The sequence below is a fragment of the Adiantum capillus-veneris genome, chromosome 17, assembly GCF_014529385.1.
Source record: "Adiantum capillus-veneris isolate H3 chromosome 17, ASM1452938v2, whole genome shotgun sequence".
NCBI classification, from domain to species: Eukaryota; Viridiplantae; Streptophyta; class Polypodiopsida; order Polypodiales; family Pteridaceae; genus Adiantum; species Adiantum capillus-veneris.
This window is the reverse complement of record NC_140947.1, coordinates 18,261,929-18,287,343: the sequence shown is the minus strand read 5'-3', so window position 1 is coordinate 18,287,343 and position 25,415 is coordinate 18,261,929. Positions and strand designations below refer to the sequence as shown.

Below are 25,415 nucleotides of genomic sequence, written 5' to 3'. Positions count from 1 at the left end.
ATTTGGAGTAAAGAACACAGGAAAGAACATTGTTGAAGTCAACAATGACCAGCAGGTCTCGGGATTCATTGAAGTGTCAAAACTCATAGCATGGAGGGCAATGCTCAATGTCTCTACTACCTCATAAATAGGTTGAAGGTTCTTCAAGCAAGCAAGTTGAATTTTATATACACAACAATTAAATTGGTTTGTAAAAAATGAACTTAAGACACGCCATGGACACTGAGACAAAGGACCTATATATTATAGTTTCACAAAATAATACAACAATATGAGCAAAAAGCTAGAAAGCTACAAGAAGCTAAAGCTTCTTGCACACTTGGGTTTTTGGGGGGAAGTGGGTTAGTACTTTTCTTGGTGTCCCAAGGAAGACCATCCTCCATATACCTTTTTCTCTTCTTCAACAACTCTCGTGCACAACAATCTAGAGAGTCTCTTCCATGTCTAGGGTCTAACTTCTCCTCTTTAGACTGCACACTATTATCGGCATGACTTGGTTCTCTAGTTGGAGCAATAACCTGACTCAATGGCTTAATGACATCAATACCTGTGTTGGCAATAGGAAATCAAGTTAGGCAGTTGGTGGCGATCACACTGACCATAGATAATCATATGTCTAAGAACAACATGTAGACAATGTCCAATATTACCTTGAGTGCTTGTAGAACCAGGTGCCTCCTTCAGGTTGTCTACATCTACAAGCTCATCACTTTTTCCAACATCCACACACTGATCACACCCTCAAAGTTTCTATATTTCCTTATCAGAAAGTCCAGGTCAAAGGGCTTGTCGACATCATGCATGAATGAGGTGAAAGCCCCCTTGCCAGCCTCTGGCTCACAAGAGACATAACAAACAATTACTATAGATATCAAAAGTAGCATGATTCCTATTTTATGAGGGAGGCATTCCTTACCTATGGAATTGTCATATGATTCCCAAGTGCCCAACATCTTGATACAATAGGTATCTCCCATTGAAAATCCAAGACAATGCACTTGGGCTTGATCACACACATAATGGAAAAGAAAAAATGGCGGTACTTGGGGGCACATGACAGATAATAAACATCAATCGCATGTTTACTTGATAGTAGGTGGCCACAAGCAGCACAAGATCCACCAATCAGGACAGTGCCAACACCTAAGGTAGACTTGGCAAGGGGGGTAGACACTAGAAGGGCCTTGCCCACTCTCTTGAAGAAAAGGAGTCATGTCTCCTTAGCTCACGTATCACACAATCCATCTTCTCAACCAAAGCTTGCACATAATAGAAAAAAAAATTCATTTAAGCACTTCAAAATTCTCTTGGCACTCCCAAGTGGTTTAATCATTGGGCTCTGAGTAGTTTCCAATGCAAATAGCACTTTCATATGTTTTCTTACTGCTCTTAGTACTTGTAGGTGGTCAAACTTGCATGATGTCTTAGCATTTGCAAGTGGTAAAAACACTTGTAAGTGGTCTAAGCATTTGCAAGGGGTCTTACCATTTGTAAGTGATCTACAAAATTTGCATGTTCTCAGACCACTTGAAAGTGGTCTAAGATTATGCAAGTGCATTAGGGAAAATTTGGACTCTCAAAGGGGCCCTATAAAAAGGTTTGACTGTGCCTCTCTTGTCTAATGTGGGTAGCCCAATGAAGTACATAAACGCATTGTCAAAACCCTATCAACCAACAGATCAGCGGAAAGATCTTAGAAAGTAGGTTCTAAATCCCCAAACCCCAAAAAATTGGAGTTGATTTGTAGAAGTTATGACCTCCCCACTAATGGGGAGAGATTCTATTTATAATCTGATGCAGTTGTCACATAAAAAAATGGAATCTTCTAGAATATAAGGAATCAATCTGATGTCATGCTATATATCAATGGATAGATCTCTATGAGTACATTCTAAACCTATAAGTTCAAAAAAGTTTTGATTTATTTGTGATTTGTTTTACCATGCACCCATTTTGGACAAGAGGGAGAAAGTGAAAGTCCTTATAGTGGCCATTTGAGAGTCCAAAATTTCTCTAATGGGTTTGAGCACTTGTGGGTGGTCTAAGAAGATGCATGTAAGTGGTCTAAGAGCTTGCAAGTGGTATGTGCACCTAAAAGTGGTTGGAGCACTTGTAAGTGGTGTTAGAACTTGCAAGTCTGAGCCCCTGCAAGTGGTCTTAGCACCTGCAAGTGATCTAAAAACTTGTAAGTGGTATTAACACTGACAAGCCTGAGACCTTGCAAGTGTTCTTAGCACTTGAAAGTGGTATGATAACTTTCAAGTTGTCTAATAACATGTGTGTAAGTTTCCTAAGATCCCGCTAGTGGTCTAAGCCCTTGTAAGTGGTCTTAGCACTTTTAGGTAATTTGAGCACTTGCAAGTGGCGAAGAACATGCATGTGAGTGGTATAAGCACCTGTTAGTGGTATGAGCACCTCCAAGTAGTCTAAGAATTTGTAAAGTAGTCTAGGAACATGCATGAGCTCCATATTGGTCTAAGAATTTGTAAGTAATCTAAGAACATGCATGAGCTCCATATTCCTGAAGTGGTCTAACCACTTGCATGTAGTCTAGCACTTGCAAGTGCTTAGACCACTACTCTCAACATAGGAATACTCTTGAGTGTTTGAGAGTGTCTGTAGGGTGGCCACCTCCTCCTTCATATTTATAGCATCAGTCAAGGAACCAACACTTGACAAGACCTTGTCCATCACTCCTATGTCAACTTCCATCTTGACAATGACATCTTCATTTTCTAGAGGATATTCTTGTAGTATTTTCATGTCTACTGTGAGTCTCTCCATATCTGCTATAATTTGAGGACAAGCCAAGTAGCTTCCTTTGTTTTGCAGCCACAAATCCCTCTTCTTTGTTATGAACAATTTAGAAAAAGTGACCTCCTCAACAGTATTTGGATATTTTAAGCACCCAATCTGTGTATAGGGGCTCATGCAACCTCACGTGCTTTTGGAGGGTGTGTTGACCGTCGGGTCAACAACACAACATAACTCAAGTTTCGTACCAAAGTCTTATCTTTTGCGAGTTATGAAATGCTGCGGATTATGGCTATAAACATCATTTGTAATGTGTAGTTATTCTAGTTTCAGAAGCCGGGGTGCAATGGCACTTCCAGATTGTAAATACAAATCCATTTGACCCTTTCAACCCCATTTTTGGTTAAGCCCAAGGTAGCCTTAGTATATAAGGTACCTAGGTCATTTTGTAAAAAGACTTTTATCATAATCAAAACTGAGCACTGCCGTCTACTGTGTGTGAGAGAGAAAGAGAGTGAGTGTGAGCTTTATCCTCTCGCTACGCCCAGCTCGCTCAACACATTGGAGATCCGACTGCACCATTGCTGTAGGCTCAAGGATAGCTACGCGACAACGCCAAGCATTCCACGCGAGACGAAGCGCACACACTGACGCATCTATGAGCTATTTGTGGCCGTAAGTGTATCAAACGATGTCTGTTTTCTGCGTGCTAGTAGTCTATAGAATCTTGGTGACATGAGCTACGCATAAGTACTCATAAATTTCAATTTCGGGCACTTTCAAAATTCTGTTCTGTCATCCTACGCGTTTTTCGCAGATGGTTTTAGAGTGAGGGTTTTGAGTGTAGAAGCTTAGGGACAGGTGTATCCTAGTGAGGGGATGGTGTTCCTTAACACTAGGTTGGTAATGGGACACTTTTATGTCCTGGGACACTTTTATGTCCTGTTAAGTGACCATTTTCCTTGAATTATATCAAGAGTTTCAAAATGGATTTTGAGGTTCTATCTATCTAGAAAGTTGTCTCATGAGATCAAAAAAACTTGACATTTTTTTGGAATATCAATTCCATCTTTAACCTTGTCCTTGCACAACATTTCACAACCTAAACAGTGTGAAAAAACGGGTCCTGTTTTTGGCTTTTTTTCAACTTTTTGCAACTATACCACTCTAGAATTCATGTTTGTGAGGTCTATAATGCTAGAGAACTATCTTTGGTAGTCCTCAACATGTCTTGATGCTTCTAGGGATAAATAAATGTTAAAGTTGTAAGTTATGACCAAATTACAAAAATTGTCAAATCCTATTTTTTAGTTAATTTTAGCTCTTCTATGATTTTTTTGGTGGCTTTCATGATATCCAAATGCATTTTTGATTTTCTATGGCGCATATTGTAACATAAAGCTAATATTCCCTGAGTTTTGGGGCACCTAATACCCTATTTTGCATAGTACACAACGATGGTTGATTTTTTCAATTATAGAAGAAAACAAAACATTCTAGTACATCAAGTATAGCTTTTTCAATATTTATAGTTTCTTGTGACAACTATATGCATTTTGTAGGTAGTAACCATATCTAGTCATAAGGATCAAATTTGGCTAGATATTGAATAGTTTATAATGTTGAACCTAGTTTTTTCATGTTTGCTGTATTTAGCACTTCATCTTTGTCCCCAAGATTCCCCTTGGTAAGAGATGTATTATTCTTTTGACATGCTCCATGGATCTTTATGAACCTAAAGGACAACAGGGAACTAAGAAAAAATGCATATATTATTTGTATTGAGGGTGGCTATAGAAACTTTGATGATAGGTTTGCAGATTGGTAGAAATTCAACTTTTTTGTACCTATTTCTTTTGGCAAAACAAAAAATAGTGAGTGAGAAGCACTCATATGTTTTGATCACCAACCCATTGAAGTTAACTAGGGAATTTATCTCAAGTTGTACAAAAATCCCTAATCTTATTTTTATGCAACAAAACATAAGAAATGACTGTTTTGATGAAAATGTACTGGTCCATCAACTTTGGATGCTTGGTGTGACCAAAAGATGAGAAATTTTACAAGTTTCTTATTTTTTCCATGTGTAGTAGGCCTTGAACTATAACCTCATAAAAGGATTTTACAAAATGAGTGGATCTACTATGGTTTTGGAGGTTTTTTTCAAAACCCTGAAAGGACACTTTTATGTCCTGTTAGGTTACCAACCTAGTGTTAAGTTTCGTACGAATCTGGCATGATTAGGTGAGTTACCTTCCGTATGTGTGTATGTGGCTAGGTGGTGTAGTTGTGAGCAGTGAGGTTCTTGATTGTGGTTAAGTTGGCCTTCCAGAGTGTTGTATGTGTAGGATGGTCTCAGTCTGACAAGCTAAAGAGATTTCCTCCGTGTGCCTATCGTGTCATCTGTGTCCTCGATTGACATTATGTTGATCTAGGTAGTGTTTGCATGCACTTCATGGGTGTGTGAGTTGCTTTCGTCCAACATTGGCGCCGCTACCGGGGACACAAGGACCTAAGTAGGTTTCCTACTAACACTCGTGTGATGGTTGCTTGATTTAGTTTCGGCTAAAGAAAGCGTTTTTCTTAAGTGGATCCGGAAGAGGATATTCCGTGATCAAGTGGATAGCTAGGAAGCGTGTGTCTTGCCGAGGGTCTGCGACTAGATAGATTTAGTTAGGATCTGTGGATTAGAGTAGTTGTTGGTGGTCGAGTAATTTGTGAGGTGATAAAAGCGTTTACTAGTCCGTGTGTGGCAGTGAAGCGTTTTTCTACTCATAGATGCAAAACCCCATATGATTTGTAGGAGTAGCTTTAGGTAAGTGATCCGATTCTAATCTAGAGCTATTCAGCACTGAATTATTTGCTAACATACCCTAGTAACATATTGACTTGGGTTTTTTTCCCTATTTTTGTTGACCAAAAGCCAAAAGGCAGAGTCAAAAAACATAAAATTTCAGAAAAGGAATAATTGAGTGATTTTTGCATGTTTTTGCAATTGTGAAGCATACTTGCACTTGCTGAGAGCATAAGGAAGCATCAGGGACACTTCAGTCTCAAAAAATCAGCAGTAGACATCCTACGCGTAGGATGTCTACAGGGTGATCTGCGCATTTTTTTGAAAATATGAGGTTACCAATGTGTTCAGAAGGTAGGTTTTACCCTATTTTCACCTGGAAAGAGGAACCTGACCATATCTTGACAGGATAAGATGAAAAGACGAAAATTGCCAGACATCCTACCCAATTTGTGCCAAAGCATTATTTTGAGACCAAAACCATATATAATATGGCTGCATGAACATGTCTTGAATGATATATTGAGTGACTGAGAGAGTTTTCATCTCATTTGGGGGAGAAATGGGGGTCCTAAGCAGACTTTAGCACTTTTGACTGAAAAAGACTAGAACAGCTAAAATTGGGGTCTTTTGAAATCCAAACCAAAATCTGAGCATATCATTGGGTTACTGACATCAAGGGGAAGCTGTGGGACAAGTCTGGGGTCAAACAGGCCAAAAAGACATCCTACGCGTAGGATGTCATATGTGTGATTTTGCACTCGAAACTTAATTTTGAGCATACCACTGTGATCAACACCTAAGGAGAGTCTGTGGTTCAAATTTGGGGCAATTCTAAGCAGTTAGACATCCTATGCGTAGGATGTCTAAGGCATAATTTGGAGGCCAAATTCAAACTGTGGACATAGTAGGGTGTTGTATAGCCTTAGGCAAGCCTCCTAGTCAAAGTCGGTCCAATTTGGAGTTGATTTGACTTAGGAATTCATCAGAACAGACATCAAGCTTTTGGAACAGATTCTTGATCATTTGACCAACCTTTAGGTGTCAGAATCAAAAAGTAAAAATAGCTGTGAGTTAAGCACATCAAGGGGAAGCTACAGTGCAAGTTTGAGCTGAAACAGAGCAAAAAGACATCCTACGGGTAGGATGTCTCTAGCTTGATTTAGGACTCCAAGCCAACCTATGAGCACACCACTGTGATCAGTATCAAGGAGAAGCTAGGGTGAAAATTTCAAGTCATTCTGAGCAAAAGGACATCCTACGCGTAGGATGTCTCAAGGACATTTTTAAATCCAAAGGAAATTCTGAGCATACCATTGTGTTGCTGGACTTAAGGGGAGTCACTCGACCAAATTTTGTTCAATTATGAGCATATAGACATCCTACATGTAGGATGTCTCTAGGCCAGTTTTAGGGTTCACAGTACTTTTGACCATACAGAAGTGTTCACAGTGTCACAGAGATCCCAAATCTTCTTTTAAAATTGAATTTGGACTCATTTTGACCAGTCTAAACTCCATTTCACTGTTTTGGCCATAACTTTCACAAACGGTATCGGATCGGAAAAGTTTTTATATCAAAACGTAGCCTGAGAGCGACTCTACAGATCTTAGAGCAAAACTTGAACTGAATGCATGCCGACCACAACCATTTAGGTCAACTTTGAAAAAAACATCGTTTGAGGCCTCAAAATTCATCCGCAAGTTAGGGGTGTCGAAAAGCGACAATTTGCGAGAATTGTGACGAAACGGTTGCGGTTTTGGACATAGTTTCGACTTTTCCCTAACCAAAGCACTTGAACACAGTGGACTAAGTCTACTTGAACCAAGCAAAAGCTCTTAAGCCCAAAAATCATGTCTACCCTAGATTCAAACGCAGCTTACACAAGCTTGGAGATCCCAACGATAGAGGAATATCCTCCCACAATGGATCTTCCAAACTTGCAATTGATAAAGACCCATCTTGTTGAGAGAGTTTGGATGATTGGTCATGAGAGTGAAGGAATATATAGATACATTGACGACAATGAGGTCAATCTTTATAGGTGCTTAGATCCATACCTAGAAGAGATAACGGATTACAAGCTCTTATATGTCTACACATACGGAGTCAACTGTCAATGGAGATCTATAGTTGTCGACAAGTATGGACGAGAATACAGAGTTGTAGAAAGCACAAATCCACAGACTATACTAGAAAGAGGTGGATATTTGGTCAATGAAGGACCACAAATGCCTCCACAAAACACGAGAATTCCTATAGGAATTTCAAGAAGAGAGCCACGAGGATTCCCTTCAAGAGCGATAACGAGAGAAGGATTGGGAGAGTCTCTGGTTAGACTTGTAGACAATCGACAAGTTAGACCATCCCAAGTCCAGAAATGGGTTAACAGAAAATACTATGGAGATAAAGATCCGAGAGATCACATAACGGCTTTTAGAAGAGTGATTAGAGCAGAGGAAGTTTCAGATTTTGCGACACAGTTTGCGGGATTTGGATTGACTCTAGAAGATGATGCAGCTACATGGTTCGACTTGGTGGAAAAATGGGATTTTGAGACCCTAGATGTGCTGTTGGAGGAGTTTATCGAAGAATTCTCGCCAAAAGGCATTGCTCACAACACGGTCTTGCAAATCCATAGATTCAAACAAAAAGAGGATGAATCAGTACGCAAAGCATCATTACAGCTCAAGAGATATGTTAATCTCTGTCCGAGAGCGGAATTACCTATGCAAGCACGACTGATGTTGATCTTTATCCAGGGAATGGGACATGAGGGCCTTGAGAAGGATCTGCATATGATAAGGAGGATGACTCTAAACGAGTTGATCAAAGAAGCTCTTTATCTAGTGGATAACTGTGAGGCATACAAAGAAACGGACTTAAAGAGTCAAGGAGATGACACATCCTCTCAGCATAGTGTTTCACAGATAAGTGAGTCCATTGCCAAGCCAACGGCACCTATTGATCAAGAAAAGCTTATCGACGACTTGGTCAAGAGGTTGATTCCTCTTGTAATGTCTGATTCGGGAGAGCCAAAGTGGTGTGAAATTGAGAGAAAATGGACGAACCATACGGGGGAAGAGTGCTATTATAGCATGGAAAATGCTAGGGAGAGGTATGTACAACCTATTCCAAAAGCACCTACTCCACCTAGATACATTACGGGGAATGCGCCAGGACCAGTAGGAGTTTTAAGGCCACAGCTTGTCTCAGGACAACAACCTCCGCTGCCACGTGCTAGAATGCAGGTAGACATGAGATACATGCCAATGATGGAAGCATCAAATAAACCAACGCCAGTACCAGCTACAATGTGGTATAGCAACCAAAGTGAGTACTACCCTTCGAAGCAACAAAATGTGAGAGAAACACATGGAGTGGTGAGGCCGGTACAACCTCCACCTCCTGGGTTTCAGTCAAAAGAAAGAAGGTATGAAATGGATGAAAGGACATTGCGATTCATTGCAAATAGCGGATTATCTAGGTCAAATCTTGCTTATAGACAAGAGGAAATGCTAAAAGAATCTCCTCAACCAGAGACAGATTGTCACAAAAGTCGTGACAACAACTTGGTCAAACAATGTCCTCATACGGAGATCAATGAAGTAAATGCCTATTGTCTTGAGTGTGGCATCACTCACTTGATCCCCAATTGCCCGAAAAAACCAAACCAAATCAGAATAATCATGACAAATGTATTAGGGATTGTTCAAGTCCCTAGTAGCTCAGAAAATGAAAATGTCGTACCAGTTCAAGTGGTTACGAGAGCACAAGCCCAAAAGAAAGCTGATGAGAATCCAGAGACAAAGAACATGGAAAGTGACACGAGTCCAAAGACAGATGATGGACCAAAGACAGACGCACCAAGTCAGAAAACCAAGAGCAAACGAAATAGTTGGAAAGCTAGAAAGACTAGGATGAAAGCACGCAGGGAACAAGAGCAAAAATCCCTAGCTGAGAAGCTTACCAAAGCTGAGTAGAAGATAAAACAACATGAGGAAAAAGAGGCACCTTCTCTTACACAGACGGTTAAACCTCTAGAAGAACCATCCACAGATGAGAAACAGAGAAGTGCTAGTTCAGGAGGATTTGTGTTGACAGAGAAGGTTAATGAGACATTAGATGCCCTCTTGAAATCCTATGATGTGAGGCTCAAAAACAACCAAACCCAAGAACACAGGTGGATGACATATCCCTATGCGGAACTAGAAAAGCAAAGGTTTGAAATGTGCCAGAAAATGATTCAAATGACCCAAGCCTTAGTAGAGCCACTAGTTGCAAAACCTGAGGATGTGATCCATGTCATGCCTACACAAGTAATCCCACCAAAACAGGAACTAAAAGAGCCAGATTCTAGTCATGAGCACAGACCAAACCTCAAAGACCCAGCATTAGAACCAAGGATAGTACTGAATACCACGGATAACTCTTCCGAGGGATTTCACCAAGCTATACTTGAGGATTGTAAAGAGATAGATGGTCTTGATGAATTGTGGAAACAAGTCAAAGAGGCCAATGAAGCCGATGACCTAAGAAGACGAGTAGACAAGACTAGTGATGAACGAGGAGTGTTTCTACCACCAATAGAGGAATTTGAGACTGGATCTCAAATGAATCTAGACGTGCGATCGTATTAGGGCGACAAAGGATCTATAAAATCTATGGATAGTCAACCCCATTCGCTAAGAACACTACCATCCTACATGGGAGAGTAGGAGACCAAGTCAGATGTGGTTGCAGTCCCATCACAGAGACTGTCTCCCAACAAGGCCATTGATTCAAAGGGGCTAGTAAATATTCTATCTACCCCAGTCACCTATACAATAATGTTAGCCGAGTTGCTCAGAATAAGACCAAACATGTGGGCTAATGTGGGTAAATGTCTAGAGAGATTTGGTGTAAAAACCCCAATGACTCAAATCGAGGAAGGCATCAAAGAGCTTGAAATGCCTCAACTAAATACTAGGCCAGTTCCATTAAACAAGGTAGGCGAGTATTACGAGGGAGAAGATGGAAACACCACTCTTCCTGTGGAATTCAATAATGTAAAAACCATGGCAATCCTTGAGAGTGGAGCTGGTGTGGCCATTGCAACCAAAGAGGTTTGGAAAAAATGGGGAAAACCTGCCTTGATATCCACACGAATGACCCTGCATCTTGCAGATGGACACAAGGAAAAGCCCCTAGGACTGCTAGAAAAAGTACTTGTTACCTCTTGTGGCATTGAATATGAACACACTTTTGCTGTTGTTGACTTTGGCAAGAAGAACAACTATGACATCATTCTGGGAAGACCATTCATGCGACAATTGAAAATGGTCCAAGATTGGGGATTTGACCATATATACCTGAGACATATGGAAACCATAACAAAGATAAACTTGAGGGACCATAGCTATAGGGATGTCACAAGAATACCGGTTGAGGAGTTTGATTCCGCCACAGTAGCAGGATCAGAACCTCCAGCTTGGTTAGGGAAGCCTAAAGAACTGTGGATGTGTGGAGCTTCACAATGTGGTATCTTGAAACGCGAGGAATGTATCCTAGAACGGGTTATAGAGGATAGGGACTATATCCCAGAACCATTTCCTGAAGAAGAGTTAGAGCCTTTTGGATGGGAACACATCTTGGCTACTTTGGACGTGTGAGCCGTGGAGGATGCTCCCACAACAAAGTTTTGTGATGAAAATGGCTATGATGTCGTTTCTTATTTTGCAGTGAGTGTTATCCAGGAAAACGAAGAGATCCAGACATCAACAAGATCTCGAAATAAGGAGCAAACAAAGAAATGTGGAGAATCAAAAGATGAAGAAGATGACGAGTTCTATGACTCTGTAGAACACTTCGGGCTTCAAGAAGATCAACAACCCGGGAATCAAATTCATCGCTACACGAATAAAGTGCATCAAAAGTGGATTCCAAAGTCCTCGGTGAAGATACAGCCACCACAAGCATCCTCATACATGGCTCCTAATAAGGATGCAAAGACTCAGCTAGGAGGAATACGACCAGTGCAACGAGCTAACAATGCTCTAATCAATGGGCTAGAAAAGTCCTCCAAGAAACTACCACCCACGAGCAAACAGACAGTAACTTTCCACTACCAGCCAAAAAATCAAGGGAAAGTACAAGAAGTCAACCTTGCTGAGGATAGTAGCGATAGTGATGAATCTTACGACATCCCCTATCATCAACTCAGACCATCACTATCACCAACCCCTTCAGCAACAACCATGACATGTCAAAAGAAAAGGACAACAAGTCAAAGCCAAAACGCTCGACAAATCTAGATACCAAAAAGCCAGATCGGCAAAAAACAAATATGGATCAAGAAGACAAAGATCTCTAATGACAAATCACAAGATCCAACACCAAAACAAAAAAAGGAAAGCGTGCACGAATGGGTAAGAATATCACAAAGTTGCAAGCTTTCACAACTCAGGTTTGGGCTCCAAAGAAGTTGATTCAAGCACAAAAAAATCAAGAATTCATTTGGATTCCAAAACAACCACAGTATCAACTTTCAAAGCCTGAATCCCGTCACCAACCAAGCGTACAAGGGCTGAAGCAAAGACCACTATTGGCTCACACAACAAAAAGGGGGATCCCAAAGAAGTCTCTTCAAACACAAACAAAGCACGGGCAAGTATGGGTTCCCAAACGAGAGCCAACAACAAAAAAACCAATAATCGCAAAGAAATGGGTCCCAAAGAAGAACAACAAAACTGTTGTCAGTGCATTGCCGCTTGAATTCTTACAATTCTTCCTACGATTACAGTACAATTAGAAGAGAGCAAGTCGCTTCAATCAAGCAACGATACAGGAGCTTCAAAGACCATTACATTGCTTAGAATAGGAAGCCTCGCCAACAAATGCCAATAAGCAAATTGCTTATACCCACATCTTGCACAACATAAATCTTTTCCATGCATTGACTGTGTATGCATAATAGGGCTACATTACAAGGATTGCATAGGCACAACTTTTAATTGCCCAAGCACAACACATACCCTTTGCGATACCCTGTCGTAAAGGATGACTCCAAATAGGTAGGGGGGAGGCATTCTGAATGCGGGCCTAACATTATGACTATTAGAGGGCAATGTTTTGAGAGAGTCATTGAATTTTTGCGTTTTATTGTGATAATTTTTTGACGAAATTTAGAGTATATGCCCTCATAGTAGTGTTACAGAGGAGTATGGGGACAAAATCCATATATGAGGCCTTAGGGACATGTGTATAGTGTACATAGCATTTAGATTTCTATTTGAATGATTTTTCTTTTGTTGAGTTGTTTTAAGATTTTCTTTGTTTATTATTTTAAAAAAAAACCCATAATCCACATGAAGAAAAGACTGACGAGAGGCCTGAGCACTACAAAGAGAAGAAGGTACAGGAAAACGATGAAACTTCACGAAGTATGTCTCAGCAGCCACTACAACACCCGAAGAACTTGTCACAAAGCAGTGTCAACATGCAACCGACAAGTCATACAAGTAAGAGTCGAGTAGCTACGCCACAAAATGAGTGAGGTGTTAGTCCCAAAGCTTCAAGTAATATTCTCTGTGGTCTAAGCATCTTAGCTATTCTAGGTACTGCTCAAGCTAGAAGAGTTGAGCATATTTACGTTGTGTCGCTCATGCTGGTATAGGTGAGCAAAAGAGTCGAAGTCTAAGTACTTATGTCTGGTGAAGTGAAGGAGAAGGTCCAAAAAACACTCACGTACTGCGCACAGTGAGATACGAGTGGAGAAACTTCTACATCGAAAACCCTTCTTGGAAAGGTGGAAGCTATTGAGACATCTTTTGATGTCACATGTGCTACATTTATTCCTCGAAACACCCATCATCTCCTTCTTTCACATTGCATGCTTTTGTTGACAAATTTCTCATATGCATATAGAGTGTCCCATAATTGGCACTTGCATCAGGAACTCTTTCTGTGTTTCACCCAAGCACTCACCTTTCATGAACATGTACTTCACGTTCAACTGCTCAACTCCAATAAGAGCTTATACCAAATGCATTTGTTTTTTCACCAGGTTTTTTCCCTTTGGTCATCTAGGTTTTAGACCCTAATCTAAAGACACCTATCACCATCCTCTTGTACATATTCCTTCTACATAAACAATAAGGAAATGCTACTCAAATCAATTGACAAATTAATTGGAGCACCAATTTCAGATCATAGCATACTTCTCCTCAATAACGAGTCGAAGAATGGCCTACAATGACAAAGCTGCAGACAACACTAACAACAAAACAACTCAGGAACAAAGAAATCCCCAATGAAGAAGAGCAGACATAAAAGTAATCAGAGGATCTCAAAAGATGAATGGTTACGATGATAGACATCCGCTCTAATGGATCATAGTTCTTGTTGTGGTTCGACAAAGATACAAGCAATGCAACCGATGAAACAAAACGACAGCAAAGACCACATCGCCATCGACAATCAAGTCATGTCGGGGATGACATGAACGCGGAAGGGGGGAGTGTTGACCACCGGGTCAACAACACAACATAACTCAAGTTTTGTACCAAAGTCTTATCTTTTGCGACTTATGAAATGCTGCGGATTATGGCTATAAACATCATTTGTAATGAGTAGTTATTCTAGTTTCAGAAGCCGGGGTGCAATGGCACTTCCAGATTGTAAATACAAATCCATTTGACCCTTTCAACCCCATTTTTGGTTAAACCTAAGGTAGCCTTAGTATATAAGGTACCTAGGTCATTTTGTAAAAAGACTTTTATCATAATCAAAACTGAGCGCTGCCCTCTACTGTGTGTGAGAGAGACAGAGAGTGAGTACACTTACGGCCACAAATAGCTCGTAGATGCGTTGACGTGTGCGCTCCGTCTCGCCTGGAATGCTTGGCATTGTCGCGTAGCTCTCCTCGAGCCTACAGCAATGGTGCAGTCCGATCTCCAATGTGTTGAGCGAGCCGGGCATAGCAAGAGGATAAAGCTCACAACGCTTTTTTCCCCCTAACAGATGTGAGGGCACAGCCATTGGTGGACTACTCTTCCAACTGAAGAAGTTTTCTAAACTTTTTAGTGCGTAGGGATGGATAGTTACCTGACTAATCAAGTCCACCCGTCCATGATTGACAACCTTAGCCAATCCCCACTTACCACCCTGCACTCACACATGATTATTTTTTTATTTAATTACTACCATGTTCTTATCACAATTAAAATAATGATTCCTTTTATCCTTCATAATAGGATTTTATTAAAACAGCCCTTGAAAACAATATTGAAAACATTCTTTTAGCAAACAGACATCTTTAAACTTAAGACAGGGTGCTGTCTCAATCAAAACATTGTCCATAATAACCATGACCAGTACTCTTCTTGTCTCAAGACCACCTAAGGGTGAATAAAACGACACCCATTCCTTATTCATAATCCGGAGTAGATAAACCCCCACCCAAGGTTCCGGGTGCCCATACACCAAACCAGTTGCCCATACAATCGGGCGGCTCCCCTCGGATTTAAAAAATGGTATCATAACTTATGTAGAAACATCAAGACATGACACGGAGTAGAAACTCAACGTTCATGGGGGTAACCGACTTATCCGTGGCAAGAAATCCAATCATTATCATCAATTTATACTAAGGAGTCGGAGGTGTCTTGAGACAAGTTGTCTTAAGGATAATCAATCATACCTTTCCTAATTCGACCAGTTTCAACCCAAATAATTCTGTCCTACATTATTAAAAAATGCACATTGGAAGCTACCTTTCGTTTTCAGCCAGTTTATCCTTCCTAACGTTACGTATGCAATGCTAAATAAAAAATGAACTTTAAAAGATTTTAAGTGAACAAAATAGAAATCCACTTGGGACTACTCATCCATGTGCTGTTGGGTGGGAGCCCGTAGATTTTCCTTCGTCGGCCTATGGCTAGGCCTAGCCTCATGGTCTTATGTTGTTGCTAACATCCTCTTCCTCCGTAAGAGAATTTCCCCTGGTTCTCTTTGGAGCTATGGCGACCGCCTTATAAAAAGACATAATCCATTAGAAGTTTTATTGAATAATCTTCTTTTTCCTTTTTTACCCAAAAATAAGGATTTTTGGAGTAAGTAGGTATCTTTAATAGTCAATTTGATGAGATATTCCTCCTGTAACTTATTTATGCTATAAGTAATTTCCCATATTTACCATTTAATTTGGGAAGCCGTTTAACTAGGTTTATCCGTAGTCTATATTCCATTTTAGCCTTAGTAAATTATAAATTTGTATCGGCTAATGGATTACTCACCCTAAATTGTAATTGAATATGTTCTATCTTTAGGAATTTTCATAAATTTGATTTATAACCTTTTCCTCCTATACTTATGGTCTAATTTAGGCAGAATTTTTCTGATAGTAATTTGATATATCAACCATTTATGCTAAGGTAAATTTTTCACCCTTCAATAGTGATTTTGGACCTCAGATATTTATTTGGTAATTAGATAAATTCATTTACTAATTTTCTTTCTCTAATTTATTTGTAAAATTGATTACTTTTATTGAAGATAAATACCTAAACTATTTTTCTGAGATTGAGGTATTTATCACGGATTTCTCAAGATGTGTTCTACCTCTGATATTTATATCAAAGATTTTTGGATTAGTTTACTATATATATTCCCCCTTTTATTTTCCCCTAAAGATAATGTAATTTTTTTAGGATAATTAGGTAAACTAGTTATCTGAGGGTAACATAATTATCACGGTTTTGCTAAGATGTAGTTATTAATCTCTAATAAATAACTCAAAGCATTTTGAATCAATCTACTATTTTTTTAAAAATAGAGTAATTCTATTAAAATAATTAAGTAAATTACTTATCTAAGCTTGACATAATTATTATGAGTTCTCTAACATATAATTAACCTCTAATAAATAACTCAAAGAAATTTGAATCAATTTACTAATTTTCTCCTTTTAATTTGTCCTAAAAATAGAGTATTGTTGCTAAAGTAATTAGGTACATTAATTATCTGAGCTTGACATACTTATCATGGTATATAATTAATCTCTGAAAAATAACTCAAAGCAAAGTATCGCAGGTTTTCGAACATGTAAAAGCAAAGTATTTTTGCTAAAGTAATTAGGTAAATTATTATCTGAGCTTCACATAAGTATCACAGGTTTTCGAACATGTAATTAATCTTTGATAAATAACTCAAAGCAATTTAAATCAATTTACTAATTTTGTCCTTTTAATTTGTTCTAAAAATAGACTATTCTTGCTAAAGTAATTAGGTAAATTAATTATCTGAAGCTACCATAACTATCACGGGTTTCCTAACATGTAATTAAGCTCTGATCAATGAATCAAAACATTTTGAATCAATTTACTAATTTCTCTCTTTTAATTTCTTTCAAAACCAGAGTAATTTCTCTAAAATAATTAAGTAAATTAATTTTTTGAGCTTAACATAATTATCATGGGTTTTTGAATATATAATTAACCTCTGATAAATAACTCAAAGCATTTTGAATCAATTTACAAATTTCTCCTTTTAATTTGTCCCAAACATAGAGTATTTTTACTAAAGTAATTAAGTAAACTAATTATCTAAGCTTGAAATAATTATCACAGGTTCCCTAGCATATATAACTCAAAGCAATTTGAATCAATTTACTAATTTTTCCTTTTTATTTTGTTCTAAAAACAAAGTATTTCTATTAAAGTAATTAGATACATTAATTATCTGATCTTGACATAATTATAATGGGTTTTTTTAACATATAATTAACCTCTGATAAAAAACTCAAGTCATTTTGAATCAATTTGATTATTTTCTCTTTTAATTTTCTAAAAAAAAAAGAATAAATTTGCTTAATTAATTATGAAAATTACTCAAAAGCTTATAAGATAATTTTTCTAGCTTAATGACTATCTAATGCAGTTGTGATAATTACCTCAACTTAATCCTAACTTAATTAATATATTTCTAATTAATTTATGTTTAATTTGGATAAATTATGTCCTAATATGATAGGATAATTAATTAGCTTTATATTCCCAAGATTTAATCACAACAATCAGCAAAGAATATTTAATTAAAAGAGGATTTATGAGTATACATAGTCCTAATCTTTAATTTATTAAGAAAATAAATTAATCTAGTCTTGCTAATTAAGAAGGATTAGGCTAATTACCGTTTAAGTTGACCAACTAGAGCTTAATCTCTAGTGATTTCTACGTAGCGGTCTCTCTAGATGAGAGAGAGTGTGTCAAGGCTCCGAGTCTCCTCCAAAATTGTGAAGCAAGGGTCATATTTATAGGTTTCTGGGCACTCACAGACTGAAAAATGGCAATAACTTGCATCCCAAGCAGCCCATACAAGTCAAAAAACTTCTCCTGCTGCTAAATCTAGTCTCGCGAAGGTTCCCCACAACTCCACATAGCCCCCTAGCTTCCAGAATCGATTTTTACTAATTTCAATGATTTTTAATGATGAAAATTGAAAATATCAATAATTTCTAGAACCTTAGGATAAGAAAGTCTTTATTAATAATAATTATTGAAACCATCCAATTTTACTTAACTAATTAAATTCATAGTGTAACCTTTGAGAGCCTGTAACTTTTTCGGATTTTATCGGAATTCTGTTCTGAAAATTTCTAGCCCGGGGTTTGTTGTGCTTAAGATTCCAAAAATACTAATATTTACCACGGTCGGACAATTCTACAGTGATTTTTCAATAATCATATCAGTTATATTAAGCTTTATACAATCTTTAAGGTTTCAAAAATTGGAAACCTTCAATCACCCCAACTTAAGAATTTGAGATGCCCTCATCTCAATCGAAATTGAAAAAATCTTTGAGAAGAGAAATTCATCCTCCCAAGTGGCATCTTCGAAGGGATAACCTTTCCACTTTACCAAATGTTACTGATTGCTCTAAGAGTTCTTTCTAGTTTCTGGTTGGAGTAACTTGCTAGCCAATTTTTTCGCAAGAAACTCTTAGTGTTGAGCCCATCTTAAAAACCTTTACAACCCATTTGTATCATCTCCTAAGAAGTTCTTACAGTTGTTAAAATAGTCGTCCATAGCATCTAACCATGCTTTGACAAATCGCTCTAAATTGAGTCCCTCTCCATTGAAAGTAGGGAGTTGAACTTGATTTAGTAGTATTTTATTCTCTTGAGCAACAGTGTAAGGCTATTTACATGAGTATTTCTCTGAGATTGAATTAGTGGAAATTAGTACCAGATGAAGTCTCTCTTACTTATGCTTTTAAACCTATCTCATACTCAAAACTTTTGCACACAGGATGAAGACAATCACCAAGCCATAAACAAAACTGATTATGGCATACCCGTGAGAACCATAATATGTACAAGAGTTAATACCATCCATGAAGGTCCTACTATGTACAAGGGTGACGACAATTTTATACTAGAATCTTGCGGACTTTGGGTGGATCGGATATAGGATCAAAATATACAGCACCTTTTGGTTCATTAAAACTAGGGCCTACACCTATGGGTCTAATTCTACCTGGGTAGATTACTTTAGACACTTGGTCAAACACACACTGATTTTGTGATACTTGGACATCATCTATTACGAGGGTTTCCTCTGGATTCTCCGTTCCAACGAAAATGTATACTTCAATCACTTGAAGATCTTTGGCACATTTGAGTCTCTTCATATTTAGTTCTAAACCTTCTAAATCTCCCGCATCAATGAAGAAAATTCCACCAGATCCTGACCATTAGATCCTCGAAGTGGAAGGAGAAAATCTCTTATCTAGCCATTTCATCACGGTTTTTTGCCTTGAATAGTGTCGGGATAGGCAAGCTCTCATAAATGTAATGTTGAAATCCATGGATTTGTGGAAGGCCTCATGAAAATCTACCTGCAAAGATGGGGATAATTGTCTCTCTTTATTTCTCTCCCTCTTTTCAATTAATTACATCTTTAATTGGACTTTTCAAAGATCTCTTATTTCAACCTAGCATCTGAAACTTTTCTCTAGGTCCAAGACTTTAATTTACACACACTCTGATACCACTTGTGAGATCCCCAACGCGCCAATACCAAGAGCGGGATGGGATCCTCTACAGGTCTCTAGGCCTACTAAAGTCAGAGTCCTTGAACCAGAAGAATTCTAGGGAATGCACCCTTACCATTGACAATGGTTTAAGTTTATAGCCCTGGAAGGAGACCTAGTCCTGTCTCGCAGCGAAAATGGGACAACGTATTAAAAGTCCAAAAAAACCATTTCGGCCCTATAACTGTCACAATTGGGCTAAGGTATCCTCAACCAACGCTTTTTTCCCCCTAACAGATGTGAGGGCATAGCCGCTGGTGGACTCCTCTTCTAAGTCAAAAAGTGTTCTAAACGTTTTAGTGCGCAGGGATAGATAGTTACCTAACTAATCAAGTCCACCCGTCCATGATTGACAACCTTAGTCAATCCCCACTTACCACCCTGCACTCACACATGTTTCTTTTTGTTATTTAATTACTACCATGTTCTTATCACAATTAAAATAATGATTTTTTTTATCCTTCATAACAGGATTTTATTAAAAAAACCCTTAAAAACAGTATTGAAAACATTCTTTTAGCAAACATACATCTTTAAACTTAAGACAGGGTAATGTCAATCAAACCATTGTCCATAATAACCATGACCAGTACTCTTCTTGTCTCAAGACCACCTAAGGGTGAATAAAATGACACCCATTCCTTATTCATAATCCGGAGTGGATAAACCCCCACCTAAGGTTCCGGGTTCCCAAACACGAAACCAGTTGCCCATACAACCGGGCGGCTCTCCTAGGAATAAAAAAACGGTATCCTAACTTATGTAGAAACATCAAGATATGACACGGAGTAGAAACTCAACGTTCATGGGGGTAATCGACTAATCCGTGGCTAGAAATCCAATCATTATCATCAATTTATACTAAGGAGTCGGAGGTGTCTTGAGACAAGCTATCTTAAGGATAATCAATCATACCTTTCCTAATTCAACCAGTTTTAACCCAAACAATTCTTTCCTACATTATAAAAAAATGCATGCTGGAAGTTACCTTCAGTTTTCAAATCCAGTTTATCCTTCCTAACCTTACGTATGCAATGCTAACTTAAAAGTGAAATTTAAAAGATTTTAAGTGAACAAAATAGAAATCCACCTTTTTCTTTTAATTTATCTTAAAAATAGAGTAATTCTGTTAAAATATTTAAGTAAATTACTTATCTGAGCTTGACATAATTATTACGAGTTCTCTAACATATAATTAACCTCGAATAAATAGCTCAAAGCAATTTGAATCAATTTACTAATTTCTCTCTTTTAATTTATCTTAAAAATAGAGTAATTTTGAAAAAATAATTAGGTAAAGTAATTATCTGAGCTTAATATAATTATCACAGGTTTTTTAACATGTAACTAACCTCTAATAAATAACTCAAAGCAATTTGAATCAATTTACTAACTTTTCTCTTTTAATTTGTCATAAAAATAGAGTATTTATACTAAAGTAATTATATAAATTAATTATATGAGCTTGAAATAATTATCGCAAGTTTTCTAACATGTAATTAATCTCTAGTGAATAACTCAAAGAAATTTGAATCAATTTACTAATTTCCTCTTTTTAATTTGTCCTAAAAACAAAGTATTATTGCTAAAGTAATAAAGTAAATTAATTATCTGAGCTTGACATAATTATCACGGTATATAATTAACCTCTGATAAATAACTCAAAGCAATTTGAATCAATTTACTAATTTCCTCCTTTTAATTTGTCCGAAAAACAAAGTATTTTTGCTAAAGTAATTAGGTAAATTAAATATCTGTGGTTCACATAATTATCACAGGTTTCTTAACATGTAATTAATCTCTAATTAATAGCTCAAATCAATTTAAATCAATTTACTATTTTCCACATTTAATCTGTTCTAAAAATAGAGTATTCTTGTTAAAGTAATTAGGTAAATTAATTATCTAAAGCTATCATATTTATCACGGGTTTCTTAACATGTCATTAGCCTCTAATAAATGACTCAAAACATTTTGAATCAATTTACTATTTTCCTCCTTTTAATTTCTCTTAAAACTAGAGTAATTCTTCTAAAATAATTAATTAAATTAATTTTTTGAGGTTAACATAATTATCATGGGCTTTTTAACATGTAATTAACCTCTGATAAATAACTCAAAGTATTTTGAATCAATTTACTAATTTTTCCCTTTTAATTTGTGCTAGAAACAGAGTATTTTTGCTAAATTAATTATGTAAATTAATTTTCTGAGCTTGAAATAATTATCATGGGTTCCCTACAATAAAATTAACTTGTAATAAATAACTCAAAGAAATTTGAATCAATTTACTAATTTCCTCCTTTTAATTTGTCCTAAAAAGAGAGTATTTCTTCTAAAGTAATTAGATACATTAATTATCTGAGCTTGAAATAATAATCACGGATTTTCTTACATATAATTAACCTTTGAGAAATAACTCAAGACATTTTGAATCAATTTGATTATTTTCCTTTTTAATTTTCTCTAAAAAACAGTATAATTTTGCCTAATTAATTATGAAAATTACTCAAAAAATTATATGATAATTTTGGTAGCTTAATGACTATCTAATGCAGCATTGATAATTACCTCAACTTGATTTAAACTTAATTAATATATTTCTCATTAATTTATGTTTAATTTGGATAATTTTTGCCCTAATATGATAGGATAATTAATTAGCTTAATATTCCCAAGCTTTAATCACAACAATCAACAAAGAATATTGAATTAAGAGAGGATTTATGAGTATATATAGGTCTAATCTTTAATTTATTAAGAAAATAGATTAATCTAGTCTTGCTAATGAAGAAAGATTACGCTAATTACCGTTTAAATTGATCAACTAGAGCTTAATCTCTAGTGATTTTTGCGTAGCGGTCTCTCTAGATGAGAGAGAGTGTGTCAAGGCTCCAAGTCTCCTCCAAAATTGTAAAGCAAGGGTCATATTTATTGGTTTCTGGGCACTCACAGACTGAAAAATGGCAATAACTTGCATCCCAAGCAGCTCTATAGGTCAAAAAATGTCCCCTGCTGCTAAATCTAGTCTCGGGCAGGTTCCCCACAGCGCCACATAGCCCCCTAGCTTCCAGAATCAATTTTTACTAATTTCACTGATTTTTAATGATGAAAATTTGAAATATTGTGGTGTGTGGGTCTTGTAGGTGTGTCCGACCACCTAGTGTGGGAGGACACTAGTAGGTTCTTGGCATATGTAACCAACCTCTCTTGCTGTAAGAGAGATGACGGATTAATGAATGGGAGGTCTAGTTTTGGTCTAGTCTCTCTCCTGTAACAGTACGTTACATTGGTGGAGACGGCGGGCACGCTCCCAGACTTTTCTTGCTTTCTTTGAGAGCCTTCTTGCTCGTGCAGATATGGAGCGATTTGCCTTAAAACCAAGCTAGGTGAGCACATGCTTCGGCGCTACTATTTCTAGTGATTACCCGCTCACAACTTCAGCATCAGGAATCAATAGCATTCATATGCATCAGCCTCGTCTTCTTCAGCAGTTCTTATCGTTGCTCAGCGCCAGCATCAGCTGTAGTCATCCCTCATGATAATTAACAACACTGTATACCTTGGCAGCTGCGGGCTTCTTGCTGGTCTTAGCGCTCTTCTGTGCCGTCTATAGATGCACGCGAAGATCTGCAGCTACTAGCCAGCCTCAATTCTGCATCCGGCATCATCATGACGCTGTGCCAACCTAAACTCTAAGTCCAACATCATCACAGCCCTTATAGTTTTTCACGACAAGATCAAGAATCACTACTACCGCAAACACTGCTGCTCTGCTTTTTGTTTGGTTCTGCATTTCCAGCAATCAATACCCTCATCGACGGCTTGTGGTGTGTGGTCGTGCAGGTAGAGTCCAGTCAAAGTGACATCAAACTTTGGCCATTTCAGGTTGTGCCTGGTCTTCGCGACAAGCCTACCATTGTGGTTCAATACAAGGGCAAGAAAGCATCACAGAGTCAACAGATTGATGGGTCACTACCACCACCAGCCATGCAACCCTCCTTGTTTCATGCAGCGTATTCTCCTACACTGTCATCATCACCGCTTATGTTCCGCAGCTCCTCAGCCCTGCTGCTTCTTTTCATAATCTCACCCTTGCCCTCCTTGTGCTTCTATTGTTTCATGCGCTGCAATTCATGCTAATATGGTGCTTTCCCATGGCACCCAAGTCTCAGGAATCCACTTTTGCGGAGTCAGACCACAAGATCCAGAGGACCCCCACATCAGGAAAGAAGCCTGCTTTGAAGCATGTTGCTATTGCAGTCCAGATTGCAGTTCCTGTTAAAGCTGAAGTATTCAGATGCAGTAATATTGGCTTGCATTGTTGGCCAGTTTACTAGAGAAGGGCAGTGTGGACAACCTGATGACAAATGTCAGCATCTCGGTGGCACTCATAGATCTGGCCAGGTAGTTTATGGCCAAAAGAGGCATGCTGTTGTTTCTGCCTTCGCTTCCTCTATCATTCCTTCTCTTTTCCTTGCCCATGCACATCACATTGCGCTGGTTTCTGAGCTTCCTCTTGTCCTTGATGATTCTATCAACATTCTGGAAAATACCTCCTCTATGGTTAAGGTGCTCAAGATGATAGCTGATCATGAGGGTGTTCCTCTCACTAAGTCGGAACCGAGTACTATTTCACCCAGCAAGGGAATGGCAAGTTTCTTACTGCGCTTGGAATTTCGTGACTGTTTTGAGCAGCGGGATCTTGAAGCAAAAACTTTTCATTGTGTTTAGTGATACTCTTTTCAACGTTAGATCAAGCATGTCGTTGGTTTTCAATAAAGCAAAGCACACTCACACCAAACTTTGAAGGGGATTGGAGATTGTATGTCTTAGTCATTCCTCGTCTAGCCATTCACATTAGGATAGCAACCTAGTGCGTTTCCTGTGTCGAGAGATTTTCTTGTCGAGTCCTCAGTTTGTTCTTCCTCGTCTTGTCCATTACATCGGGATAGCGACCTGATGTTTGCATAAGCGAGATGTTTAAGTTCCATGCCTTGATGATGATCGGCATGATGACGATTCTAGTCCCCCAAGCTCAGTTTCTTAGCCCCTAAGCCGTTGTATGATCACTCCCCCCGGATGAGGCGTTGGAGTTGATGTAGTCCCTTCAGTCATGTCGAGTCCCTTCCCATTCCAAACTTGTAAAAAGATGTCCATATTTTTCTCCCTAAGGGGGGAGGTGTGGTGTGTGGGTCTTGTAGGTGTGTCCGACCACCTAGTGTGGGAGGACACTAGTAGGTTCTTGGCATATGTAACCAACCTCTCTTGCTATAAGAGAGATGACGGATTAATGAATGGGAGGTCTAGTTTTGGTCTAGTCTCTCTCCTGTAACAGTATGTTACAATATCAATAATTTCTAGAACCTTAGGATAAGAAAGTCTATATTAATAATAATTATTGAAACCATCCAATTTTACTTAACTAATTAAATTCATAGTGTAACCTTTGAGAGCCCGTAACTTTTCCAAATTTTATCGGAATTTTGTTCTGAAAATTTCTAGCTTGGGGTTTGTTGTGCTTAAGATTCTAAAAATACTAATATTTACCACGGTCGGACAGTTCTACATTGATTTTTTAATAATCATATCAGTTTGATTAAGCTTTATACAATCTTTAAGGTTTCAAAAATTGGAAACCTTACAATCACCCCAACTTAAGAATTTGAGATGCCCTCATCTCAATCAAAACTGGAAAAATCTTTGAGAAGAGAAATTCATCCTCCCAAGTGGCATCTTCGAAGAGATAACCTTTCCACTTTACCAAATGTTACTGATTGCTCTAAGAGTTCTTTCT

At 38.0% G+C, this 25,415-nt stretch overlaps 1 pseudogene; it reads left to right on the top strand.

Annotated features, from left to right (window-relative positions):
- Positions 1-24,352, top strand: part of LOC147436875 (uncharacterized) — a 39,014-nt pseudogene extending 14,662 nt beyond the window's left edge.
- Positions 24,353-25,415: the final 1,063 nt, after the last annotated feature.